Source organism: Coccinella septempunctata, chromosome 9 (assembly GCF_907165205.1).
Source record: "Coccinella septempunctata chromosome 9, icCocSept1.1, whole genome shotgun sequence".
In the NCBI taxonomy this organism is placed as follows: Eukaryota; Metazoa; Arthropoda; class Insecta; order Coleoptera; family Coccinellidae; genus Coccinella; species Coccinella septempunctata.
The window spans coordinates 9,591,459-9,605,737 of record NC_058197.1 but is presented as its reverse complement, the minus strand read 5'-3'; the positions used below and the strand labels follow the sequence as shown (position 1 = coordinate 9,605,737).

The 14,279-nt window shown below is 35.0% G+C and overlaps 1 protein-coding gene across 7 annotated transcripts in view; it reads right to left on the bottom strand.

The window, feature by feature from the left end:
- Positions 1-14,279, bottom strand: part of LOC123319862 (potassium voltage-gated channel subfamily H member 6) — a 186,666-nt gene that overhangs the window by 58,216 nt on the left and 114,171 nt on the right. The gene's annotated exons all lie outside the window — the stretch shown is intronic.

Here is a 14,279-nt window from a genome sequence, read left to right as displayed (position 1 = left end):
TCAGTGCAAACTAGATGACATGCTGTCAAATAGAAGGTTTCGTGTTTTTGTTGATGATAACAGTAGTAATTTCAAAACTTTGAATAACGGTCTTCCACAAGGATCAGTTTTAGCACGTTTTCTTTTCAATTTATCAATTTAGATCTGCGTGATATACCTACAACTTCTGAGAAATTTATATACGCTGATGATATTGCTCTGCCATTTAGTCATTCTGATTTTAGTTGCATAGAGAAAAATCTATCTAAAGATTTAGAAATTTTGAGGAATTACTTTGTCGAGTGGCGTTTGCTTCCTAACCCAAATAAAACCGAGGTTTCGTGTTTCCATTTGAATGGTTATTAAGAAATTTAGAAAATTGAGTGTAGTTTTCGGTAATTCTTTTTTGAAACATAACGTCAATCCTTAATATCTAGGAGTTGAGCTGGATTCCTCGCTGAATTTCAAGGCCCATTTGGAAAATTAGCATCTGAAGTTAAAAACAAAGAAAAATATTTTGCATAAACTAGCTGGTACTTCATGGGGTGCTGATGCAGCTACTCTTCGAACGACAGCCCTGGCTTTGGTTTTTTCGGATGCTGAATATCGTTGACCTGTTTGGGTTAATTAAAAAAAAATGATGCTCAGCTGAATCTTTCCATGAGACCTAAACTGGAACTATTAGATCTTCACCTTTTCAATTTTGTTACCAGTTCTTTCAAACATTGTACCGCCTCATATTCGTAGACAGACTGTGGTTATGAATTCCTGGAATAAATTTCAATCCTTTCTCGACTCGTTTTCAATTCTATCCTACATTCCAGAAAATACGATTCCAAGACTGAAGTCGCGTAAACCTATATGGTCCAACTCTTTTCTTAATTCGAATATAAGGGACAAGGACCTTTGGCAGTCTGAATGGAATTCGTGCTCTATATTCAACAAAGAATTAGTTAGTGATCCCTCGATTAGAGTTCCTGGTTTTGATTATCCAAGGAAAATATGGTGTATTCTGAATCGTAAAAGAACAGGTCACGGACGTTGCAATAGGTGGAATTCAGTTTAAAGCCCTAGTTGTGGATGCGGGGAACCAGAAGAAACCATAAATCATCTGGTTAATCATTGTCCTCTTCATGAATTTCATTATGGTTTTAGGGCTATCCATGCAGTTTCCGAATGTTTTTTCAATTGGGTTGGCAATTTCAGGTCGATCTGACATATTGAATTTAACTTTATTATTTTAATTTCATTTTTTACAATCCACTACACTCGTGGGGAGAAAGGGTTTTTTATTGAGATTTTTCACTATGCTCTTGTATCATACATCAAATGGTACCTCGTTTACGCTAACCTCTGCTAAAACTGTATCTCCTACACATGCTATAATTATTGTTTGCTGTTAAAAATTGTCATGCTCTGTATGAAAAGAATATATTGAATCAGTTTTTTATAAAGTCAAGAATAATTTCATGTTTTCTTTAATTTTCGAAATAGTTGGAATCCTTTCATTTTCCTTCTATTTTTTGTACTAGTTGTTTTGAATTATTTCATCATTTCTGATATTTTGTTAAGATGAAAGAAGAAGGATATATTGTAGTATTCATTTGTTCCGTTTGATTACGTTATTATTGCTCTTAGATAAGTTCATATTGAACATTTTATTGGAACAGTTCTGTCTGTCCCCTCAACATCTTCAAACAAATCGTGGCCTGAATAAGTCTGCTTTTCAGATACTAATATAAAATGTCTCATTTAATATCTGAGTAATGTTCAACATAAGGAATTACCTCTAAAAATTATTGGAATCAAATTAGTAGAATGAATGCTAGGGATTGTGCTTGTATCTCTAATTTGGTAGGGCAACATTGGTGGATCTTGTGTCTCTAAATGAGTTAAACCTAATTCGTGATTTTTTTCAGTAGAATTCTACGCAGAGGAAGTGTAAATACAAGTAACTCATTCGTATATCTTAAAATTCCTCTGAAGAACCTCCGCAGCCGTGGATACATAAGAGAATAAGAGGATTTCTATATTTATGTAGCCATCCAATGAACATACTCTTGTACTTCACAGAGTGGGTTAAGGAAAACGTTACAGCTGCTCTGTAGGTCAGCAGGACTGATTTACATGGAAACGCGCATATACGTCGATTTTTATTCCTGTGGGACAACTTTTGAGATCAAATTGAAAACCGTGTCGTTTCAACCCTTACCGCCGGCAGCTTTCACAAAACTTTCGGCGATCAACGACATGACAGTCACTCGATTTCCGAAACGAAATCACTGATACCTTTGCATTTCCGAATATTTTGAAGGAGTATCATTGAATGGACGTATATAAATCATAATTTGAAGCGAGAATGATGTTCTGAATGCTCATGACTGAATAATCGATTGAAAACAAATTGATGTTTATTCGTCAATTAATAAATCGTTGATTCTCCGATCAAGCTTTGTGAAACCGGGGGTTATTGTTACAACCTCAACCCCTATATTTTGAATAGGAAAGGTGGGGGTAAATGCTACCTCAATTGAAGGGCCCTTCTTCTATTCTGAGTTCAGCATATTCAATGTTTTTCATTCAATTCATTCGTATTTGATATTTTATATATATGACATTCATATCTGCTTTCAGAGAATATTCCGCTAATTTCACCGTTTCATTTTGAGAATCAAGAAAATATCCCAATTTGTCAAATGAAACCTGCAATCAAAAATATGTCCTTATCGCCCAAAGCTAATATTTTTGAAGTCTCTAGGGACAGTTGGAGTCCCTCAGGTTAACTTTCAAGATATCGCTACGCCAGTTCGAAATGTTTAAGACCTCTGGGAATTCCAAGCCCGTACCAGAATGTCAGAGTAACCAACACCTGTTTCAACAACATGCGGCAAAGGGGAGTGGAAGAAGGGTGGGGGTCTTGAAGGGCGATACGGTAGAGTTTTGGAGGGGTTGTTATGCGTTCTACCCCTCCACCCACGTTGTACGAAGCGGCGAAGGACACGGTTGTGATTCATTCGAACACATTATAAAATTGAAAAATTATGCTGTGATTCGATAGAAGCCATGGGCGTCCGACCATATCAGACGAAGAGTTAATTTGGAAATATATCCAGTGATATTCAGCTTCAACAGCAAAACAGGCGTTTCAAGAGCAATAATACTCCTTGGACTTGTCCAATGGTGGGATAGTGCAGCGTTCTTAAGAAAGGGGAACCAATCTAAGGGACAGATAGTCCCTTAAAGCGTTTCGTTTATATTGCACAAGTTGGCAACATCGACTGAAATATGGGTTGATGATAAAAGACAACAAATATGAGATAGACAAAGATGGCTGTCTAAGAAGTCTGCGACGAACGAGGAAAGTCGTAACATTTGATGGGATTTTTATGGCCGGATTCTGTTGAGGCTCACCAGTGAGTACGCGCCTTATGATGGCTGTAAACCAACAGCTGTTATTTTATAAACAAGCCATTATTCTTTTTATTTTCTAGTAGGCGCTGTTGCCAGATCGTAAACTAGAAACGAAGCGATTTAAATTTAGAACCTCATATTTGAAGAATGATTTTGAATAGTTTTCGCGGTGCATTTAGAAAATTCATGAATGAAACTCATATTTATTCAGTTTACACTTGCATAACCCAAATTGAGGAGAATTCCCTATTGGCACCTTGCGTTCACGTGATAGCCCTTCAGATTGATTCCTTTCAGAGGTTTAGTTCTTAGGAGCGCCGCATAAAGTCAACATGATGGTGAGCTTATGCAGAGTTACTATATAAGAACTAATACCTAATTGGCAGATGGCACGTGTTTACCATCTGCTCATAAGATTGGTCTCTTTCTTAGGTATTAGTTCTTAGTGTCAGAAGTTTTTTGAATTACTTTCTCGTTTTTTCCTATTTTTAAATGAATAACCACTGATATATCTATGGGAGATGATTCCCCAACAACAGATGAACGGAAGAATCATCACTTGGAAGACTGAACCTGATCGAAAGACTCTCCAGGTCCAAAACAAGATTTGGAATAATATTAATTTCAGTACTGAAGGGATTTTTAAATACAAAAATGATCATTCACAAATTTAGCAGAAGATTTTTGACGCAGAGATGACATTTTACACAGAGTGCAATTGGAGAACGAGATATGTTTGATTATTTTTTCTTTGTTCATCATCACATCCTCGAATCAACTTCATGAAGGCTGTATTATTTTACTTTTTCCTTCTCGTTTTCTGCTCAAGTCTTTTGTTTCAGAAATCATTTCGAAATGCAGAGAGGAAAGATGTCAATGGAAGAGAAGCCCTTTAGTATTAAAAGCTTATTCTTTAAACAAATTATTCATCACTCCACTTCTCACAGAGAGACAGGTTTTTTTTACTGACGTTTTTCCCTAAGCTCTTGTATCATACGCAAGGTACCTTCAATCAAAGAAAACAAACTTCAAAAGTGGAAAAAAATAATTGCTTTGATTGATATTTTCATGACCATCTCAGAAAGGTTGAATTACGACAAATTTTTAGCATCTGCCTATACTTAATTTGTTCAAAAAATTATAACATCCCTGGATGCAATTGAAAAGAATCTGTTTATTATCTTAGTTTTAAACAAACAATTTTAGGAGAAAATCGGGTCAGAAAGAAGTTGCTAATTGAATCTGTCTTTTTCAGTCTCTACTTAATTTGAGAATGTAGCATCGACAATTTACGATGTGAAATATTGTGGGAGGTGATTTTTCAGACATCTTCATAATGACATTTTAGAATATACAAACCAGAAATTGTTTTTTCCATCCATGACCTGAAAAATAGCAAAATGTTCCAACAGTTCCAGTTTCATTTTGAATCAAGCAACTTTTCATGTATGTTTGAGCACCCTCTACGCGGCGTGGAGGGTAGTTAAGTCTTCTGAGCGGTAACCCTATTTTTTTGTATCATTTTTATTGTATATTGGTCACAGCCGCCCCTCTCATAAAAAAGGATTATGAAAAACCCCATCAATGCCATAATCAGCCTCAGTAATAAAAAGTCTATCTAGTTATTCGTGTCACCAGAAATGAGGTTTGCCATTTAAAAAAAGCTGAATTATCCTGCAGCCCTCGCAAGGGGTTCATATTCTACTACCCAGTTTTCCAATTATGAAGAGTTGCGTAATTCAAAGTGAAAATTGACCTATCCATAAATTCCTCTGTAAAATAGCAAATAACGAAGATAATTGTGCGTTACTGTTTTACTGATTATGTATAATGTAGTTGGAAAAAGCATTGTTTTTTTAAAGAACGCGAAATACGAAAAATAGTGTTTCTCAACGTGGTTCACACAATAGTTTTTCTAATTGTGAATAGGATGTTGCTATGAATTCAAATTAAAAGTACGAAAAAAGTCTATACAGGAGTTCCTCGTACCTTCTTTTTAAAACAGTGACGGAAATATTTAATTTTTCACTCCGTTACCATGGAAGCAAGAATCTTTTCAACATCAGTTGCTAAATATTTTAATATTCGTAACTGCTTACGAAAAGTGAAAAACGTCAGTTAGTTTTGAAAAGTGTCACTTTATTTGCCAAAATTAGAGAAACTTATTACCGAATTCACTCCGGAAATCATCTGATTCGCATTAAAAGAAATAACATGAAATGTTTCGAGCCCAATGAAGGCAGGACGTTTCATCTTCACACAAGTGAAACTAGCATTCTCCTCCTAACATTTATGGCGGTAACAGTTGCGTAAATCACAATTCGGTAGGGGAAAAGTGCCGTCAAGCTTCTCAAAAAAATCGATAGGGACAGATTTCTGAATACATCCAGAGCCGACTTTGCATTAATGCAGAATCAAACAGCGACCGGATAATTCATTCAGCGCGTGGCAATTGTTTCAAAACCCACTAGGGGGGAAGGGGTGGAAAGGCCAAGGTTGCAACCAGTTGGTGCCTCCAAATTTCCACAACACTGCTGATAATTTTGTGTTTTATGGCGTTTCACGTCGATAAATATTTATTTATGAGGGAAGAAACCCGCATGTTATTTTAACAGTAGGAAAACAAGATGAAAGAACAGAGAGAAATTCAACTTGGCAAAAGTTTGAGCAAGAATCAGTGATCAGTATGAATTTAGGTTGTCGAGATGGAACTGGAAAGAATAATAAGAAGAAAAGAGGCTGGATTTCAAAACATTTCGATCTCTGTGTAGATAGATCAATCCACTAGAAAGACCCATAGGCATTCGCCGAATTGAACCCAAGTCATCTGGTTTTATTTCAACTAACTGAATATGAATCAACTCATAACTGGATATTGACGCACCCTTATCTGGCTTCTGTATTTGCTGGTTCGTTTTATGATTCGATAATTGCAGAAAGATTCACTGAAGATATCTTAGTTCATTCGCAAATTCAACCTTGAATAATCTAAACTTTCTAGAATTTCGGTATTATTCGGAATTTGATGATGATACTGAAATTATTCATATTTCCTGTCTACAAATTTGCTTGAGTTTAAGGTATAAATCTAACCACTGAAACTAACAGTAAATTATTCGGAAGTGAATGACAATGACGTTATTATAGATTTATTGTTGATTCATAATATAAGTATAATATAGTATAAATAAAGCTGTTAGAATCGAAGAGCATTCGCCAATTTGCACCTTGCATTAGCTAGACTTCTGAAACGGCCTAAGAAGCAAGAAACCGGCTTATCTGCCACTCTTTCGATCGATGGCAGTTAGTTTCATGTAGTTTAAATTTAGATTTCTACTAGTCTATTTTCGTTGCTTTTATTGCGTGCCATCCTTACAGTTCGTTAGATCTTCCTCGATTATAAAGTTTTAACGAGTCTAGCTAATTAAGGTTGCAAATTGACGAATGTGGTGGAATTTTTTCAGATAGTAGTCTTATTGTACCAACAAGCAGAAGAATAGACATAAAATCACTATGATATCTTATCAATATGTAATTCTGAACTTGTACAGTTGCCTGAACTAGCCTAGCAAATTTAATTCGCAAATTACCCTATATATCTGGTTCTTTCAATGATTAGTTTCATACTTAATAGTTAAGCAAACTGAGAGGGGGGATAGATATATAATTTTTGCGTTATTATCAAGTTTAAAATAATACTGAGTTCGTTTCAACAAGTGTTAATCGATGGTGCAAATTGGCTAATGCAAAAAGATCTCGTTAAATTATGCAGCGAAGACATACACACAAGTGTATTAGATTGCATTGGCAGTTATAAATTAATTCAAGTTTATTTCGTTCCAACAGGCGAAGCTGTTCATTCTACGTGTGTTCTATCAGATATTTCTGAAGTTTCAATAAGTCCAGCCAATTCAAGTTGCAAATTGGCGAATGCATCCTATATTTTTCAGTTAGTATATTTGTCCTAAGACAGAAAATCACCATAATGTTCCAAAACATCTATAGCCTAGCCAATTAGCGTTGCAAATAACCGTATGCTTTCGAATTTGTCAGTGATACATAATAATTGTAATATTGAGTTCAGTTCAGCAAGTCTAGTTAATTCAAGTTGCAAAGTGGCGTATGTACGAAGATCTCTCCAGTGAGTATTAGTGGTTAGATTCATATTTAATAGTAAAGCAAACTTATAGACATGATGGGTACAAAATTTTGCATTATTATCAAATACAAAGTAATAATTTCCTTCCAACAAATTGAGCTAATTAAGATGCAAATTGGCGAATGCACCAAGACCACTTCAATAAGTATTTTTGCTCTTATCAAATTATGAAGCTTACAAACTGACACAAAAGTAATTTATGATTGCCTTGACCTTCATAAATGAATCTAGATTCAGATGTTTCAACAAAACCAGCTGTTGATTCGACTTCTATCAGATATATCTAATGTTATAATAAGTCTCGCTCTAGCTAATTCAAGCTGCGAATGCACAAAGATCTTTTCAGTTAGTATATTTGTTTTTTTCACATCATCATCATCATTGTTGTATCCTGTTACTGGGAACACATCTACAAAAAGACACAAAATCACGATAATGTTCCATAAATATGTAATCCTCAACTTCTTCAGTTCGTCTGAAATAGCCTAGCTAATTAGAGTTTCAAATCAGCGTATGCATCCGATTATTTTCAGTGATCAGATTTATATCTAGTAGGGGAAAGTGGGGGAATTGGGAACACTTAATTTCAAACGCTGAAAAACTATACAAAAAATCACTAAAAGTATTAAACTTCCATTAAAAAATGAACTTTGCTCATTTATGTACTAATCGGAAACGAAAAACTATAAAAAATCAACGTTTCCTAAAAAATATCAACGAAATCAAAAAATACTATCGTTTCTATTTACCCGACACCCTATGGGGTAATTGTGAACAGTCCTGGAGCAAATAAAAATAATTAGAAGTGGCATATATCACACAAGTATACACGTCTTGTTTCTCTTGCAGTACATTTTTCATGTGCCCCTAGTTTACAGGTATCTCATATGATCCAATCCTCCGTTGGTGGGGCTTCATACTTTACATAGCAAATTATGCAAAAAAATTCTTCTTCTGTGTGACCTGGGTTGAATTTCTCAGTCCTTTGCTTTTGGCGTGCCTTTTTGTACCCTTGTTATGTTGGTTTTAGGTTTTTTATGTTAAATTTTTTCCTTTCTAACATTTCTCTGTAGGTATTTGCCTTCTTTGCTTTTTTTCGTGTTGATTTTTCATAAGTCAACTTGATAATCTCTTGAATTCATTTTGTTTCAATTTTCGGAACAGAGTATTTAGTTCAAGCTTAGCCTAATGTGAGCTCTTCGTTTCTTAAATCTTCGAACACACAGCAGGGATATTCAATTTTATATTTCGTTTCGGTCTTCTTTGTATAATTTCTTGGCATCTAGATAGAACACATTTTAACGCTAATATACCGGGTGTCCCAGAGCTTTTAGGCCAGCAAATATCTCAGTTACCTGCGGAAAAAAAAATTGAAAAAAATACTTGTCGTAGGAGATCATACGCTCTTTCATGCAGCATAGCAAAATCCAGCCCCTGACAAACAACCCCCGAGAAACCACCCCTAACTTTTGTTTTTCAAATGGCACCCCCATGTTTGTTGTGCTTCAACTTACAGTTTTTTTCATTTCTCATTCAATTATGTATCATGGTAGCTAGAATGGCATGCAGAATTATGGAAAATAAAAATACAAATGAAATACGAATTGTTACAATATCACGACTGATACCAATTTGTCATCCAGATACCGTAGGAATAAAACAAAGCACAAAAAGTTCTAACATTTAATTGACTATTTTTTTTCAACATCCACTTTTTCTTGTCTCTACAATGTGGACTAATTCGATCAGTCCAATTAACAGTACCCACTAACGAATTCAATTTTATCGAGTGACTATCTTTACAACTACATATTATGATATATCATTGATTGAGAATTAAAAAGAGCTGTCAGTTGAAGCCAAACAAACATGGGGGTGCCATTTGAAAAACAAAAGTTAGGGGTTGTTTCTCAGGGGTTGTTTGTCAGAGGGTGGATTTTGCTATGCTGCATGAAAGAGCGTATGGTCTCCTACGACAAGTATTTTTTTCAATTTTTTTTTCCGCAGGTAACTGAGATATCTGCTGGCCTAAAAGCTCTGGGACACCCGGTATTTGTTAACCATCAACCAGAGCAGCACAGAAATAATTGGGAACACAAGGGATATAAGAAACGTTCCCAATTACCCACCTGACATCGTTCCTAATTACCCCAAGTTATCAAAAGAATTAAAAATGGCTGGCATTCACTTACCCATTTTCTTTCAACTTCAAATCACTTAGGTTTTGGAAAAACATAGTACCAGTATGGAATCAACAAAATATGGCACCTCCAAACTTCAAAATAAGATAGTTACAATTATAATTAACACACGAAAAAAAAATAATAATAATAAACGCAATTTATTGACCAAAAGGCCAAAAGGCCATCGACAGTATTAGTCCTACAGCCAGGTAAGTTTATAATAATGAAATGTGAGATTGCACAATATTTGGAGATTGATTGTTTGAAAATTCAACATTTGTACAGATCAAAAAAAAAAAAAAAACAAACTCAATATATATATTATATTATTTCTTCTTGAAGTGGTTGTAGTGGTGGTCATTGATCGGCATCTTGCATGCACACTCAGTGGGCAGGACTGTCTCTGAACTCCTCAAGATGTTCTCTGATAGTTTTCAGGGGGTATTTTGCTCTGGACTTGGAATGCTGGTTTCGTTGGTTTAAGTGCGGTTGTAGGATTTCCCAGTTGTGCGGTCTTTGTGCGAATTTCATGGAAAGTTTCCTCATTCTGTCTACTATAGGCTCGATTTTGAGTAGATCGTATAGCAGCGAGTTTGGAGGATTGTGTAAAGGATTATTGGGATGGCGAATTTTGGTTATTTTCCTCATTGCTGTTGTTTCTGCTATTTCAAGTTGCCTAATGGTTGGTCTTCTACAGCCCAAGTATAGATTGTGCCCATAATCGATAAGTGGTCTGCATATACTTTTATAGATAGTGGCAGCAGTCTGAGTGTTGATTCCCTTGTCTTTGTAGGTAAGGCTGCGGAAAACTTCGGCTCTGGTAATTACCCTTTTTTTAACCAAGTTACTGTGGTATTTGAAATTCAGCTTTTGGTCTAATTGAAATCCTAAATATTTTAGGTTAGCTTTAGGCTGGATGCTGTGAAAAAATTATAGTTGAAATGCGGAATCCATTCATCGACTCACTGTAACAGGAAATATGCAACTTATCGCCGAAACTTTTGAGTAAGCCCTGAGAATCGCCAGATGCATCCGTTGAAAATGTTGAAGACAGTGTCGCACATGAGGAAGTATTTTTTATCTAGATGTTCCCAATTACCCCACTCTCCCCTAATCAAGCAAATTTAAAGAAAGGATATAAACATAATTCTAATATTCAGTTGGGTTCAGCAAGTCTAGTTAATTCAAGTTGCAAATTGGCGAATTCACCAAGAACTCTTCAGTAAGTATTTTTGTTCATATCGAATTATAAAGTGAGCAAACAGAAACAAAACAGTTTGTGTTGATATTATGTTGAAATAATTTAGATTTAGTAAGTTTCAACACAGACCTATTTGTTGATTCGACATTGTGACATTGGATCAGTAGAAATCCTAATTGAGAAGTGAACTCAAGTCATTGATTGAAAGAGTAGTATGTAGACCAATTTCTGTTTTATTTGGCTTCATCAGTACCGCATAACTCAGTCGATGATGACATCCAAAATTAAATGCAGAACTTCTTCATTAACTCATGCGTTACTGATGACGTCCAAATGATCCAGAAATTGGTAAACCTGCAATTCTTTCAATCGATAACGTTTCCTGCAGTTCACCCCTCCATTTAAACTTCCACTAGTCCATTTTCGTTGTTTTTATTACGTGTGCTTCCTTGCAGGACGTTGGATCTTGACCTTTGTGAATTTCATGTCGATGAATGCGTTATCGGGCGTTATCCATTTTCCTAAGTATTGTGCATAAGATTCGTTGCAAAACACCCACCCCACGAGAAAAAAAAAGTGGAAATCTAGTTTCTAGGAACTGTTGGAAAGAAGTATAGACCTTTCTCCGCCAGATGTCACGTATGTCTTTTTTAGAACTCAGATGTGCCTTCTAACGTAGAATATATGTTCTGCATTTCATTTTGGTTGTCATCATCGACTGAGTTATGCGGTATTGATGACGCTAAATAAGCCAGAAACCGGTCTGCCTGCTACTCTTTCGATTGATGACGACACGTTTCCTGCAGTTCGCTTTTCAATTAAGATTTCAACTAGTCCATTTTCATTGTCGTTCGTTAGATATATCTGATAAAACACGCAACCTCAGATCCTTTTTGTTTCTGTTTGTTGGAATAATAATAAAAATTCAATCACCGAAAAGAATCAGGTGCATACGTCAATTTTTTATCGAATTTACTAGGCTAGTTCAGACGAACCGAATCCATTACATGTTGATGGCACACTATTGTGATTATGAGTCTGTTCTTCTGCTAGTTCATATGATAAATACAAATGTACTAACTCAAAAGGTCTCGATGAATTCGATAATTTAAAACTTGAATTAGCTAGACTCATTGAAATATTCGATTTACAATATATTCTGATAAAATACAATGTCGACTAAACAGCTGGGCTTTTTGAAGTGAACTGAATCTAGATTAATTTATAAATGTCAATGCAACCTTGGATAACTGTTGTATCTGTTTGTTAGCTTGATAATTTGATAAGGACAAAAATACTTATTGAAGAGATCTTGGTTTATTCACCAATTTGCATCTTCATTAGCTCAATTTGTTGAAAGGAAATCATTATTATTTTAAATTTGATAAAAGTGCAAAATAATGTAACTATCAGGTCTATAACCTTGCTTTACTATGAAGTATAAATCTAATCACTAATACTTACTGAAGGAGATCTTTGTGCATCCTCCAATTTGCACCTTCAATTAGCTAAACTAATTAGTTCAGCGAAAACGAACTCAATATTATTAGAAATTTGATAATAAATCGAAAATTATGTTTCTATCTTCTCTTTAGGCTTGTCTAACTAATAGGTATAAATCTTATCATTGAAAAGAATAACGCATATACATCATACGCTAATTTGCTAGACTAAAACTGACGAACTACATGTTGATGGAGAATTAACGTGATCTCCTGCCTGATCTTCTGCTTGTTGATTTGATAGAAGGAAATAGATTATCTGAAAAGAACTTGGAACATTCGCCAAATGGCTACTTGAATTAGCTAGATATTAAAACTTTACGTATATCTGAATACAAAATCAAATTATTTTCCTTTCGTGTTTCTGTTTTGATTGCTTTGCGATTTTTAGTTAAAATTCACCTTCTGGAAAAGTTCTTGATTCTTCGGTTTTGGAAATTCGAGCAATCTTGTTCGGAACTGAATATAGGTCAGAACTGAATTTGAAATATGTAATTTTGCTTTTGTGTTGGTTAACATGCTTGGTGCTTTATTAGTTAGAAATTCACGTTCACGGAGTTCGTAATACATTCGCTAATCTGAAATTCGTATAAGCTTGTTGAAATGAACTGAATATAGTTCAAACCTGAATGATTATGCAGCATTATTTTGCTTCTTTGTTTGTTCGCTCTTTGTTTCGGTAGGTACAAACTGTTTACTGAAGAGATCCCGTATTAGCAGAGCTTGTTGACACGAACTAAAAATTATTCATAACTGGATGATAATATCTCGATAATTCACCTTCGCTTCCGTTTATTAGCAGTTTGATCTAGTGATAATGAATTCATAAACTGAGCATGTCTTACATATAAAAGCTCAGAACTTTATGACATTTAAATTCAATTTCGTTTTAGTGTCTGCTTGTCTACTGGTGATATGGTACGTGCATAGCTAGCTATTGAGAAGATCAAGATGTTTGGGCCATTTATGTTTTTTGGTAAATGTAGCTAAGGACAAATTTTAAACATGTTTAGGTTTTCCAACACTCTTTCATTGATTTTGAAAGTGGCTGTTACACAAGTTCCTTATTTGTGCCATTGAGTGGATATATTCTGTAGAATGTAGATGATACTAGATAACAAGATTCAGATCTACATCATTTCAATATTCACTAACCTTGAGTCTGACTCAAGTGAATTTCAAAAAAGGTTTTTATTTTATCATTAATTTATACGTTTAATAGTTTCATGACTCTGAAATATTGCCACATGAGTTATTATATAATACTTAATGAATAAATAAAATCAACTTCAACCGACAGCCATTCTTCATAGGGATCATTTCGATTGGAATTTTTAGTAGAGAAAAGGAAAACAATAGAAGATTAATTATACCAGCATTTCATAAGCTCCTACAATGAACCGATTCGAAATATCGGAGAATTCGAAAAGTAAAGGTGGAAACGGTTTCAGCACTGATGAACTGAGTTGGGTTTTCCCCTTCAATGCCTCATTGAGGCGGCTCAACGTCCACTTGTTTTGTAGGAAACAGCCTTGTCACGGCCAACTTCATTTTATTCAAATTGATGTGGAGTAAGTGGCACGCTAGATTTTTCCGCGATACCCTCCGCTTTAATTATGAATTGTAATGTTAGGTATGTTTTTCAAGAGTTAGGAGGGGGACTTGGCCTTTTTTCCATTTAATCAACATGTAGTTGCATCAGGGTCGTTGGCTGTAGATTCGGCAACGTTGGCGTATTGCAGATAATTTTCTTACGAAATTGTTCGAGAGAATATTCAACTGTTTTCAGTTTTATATAACAAACAGGATTTATATGAGAAACATTTGAATTGATTGTCATTTTG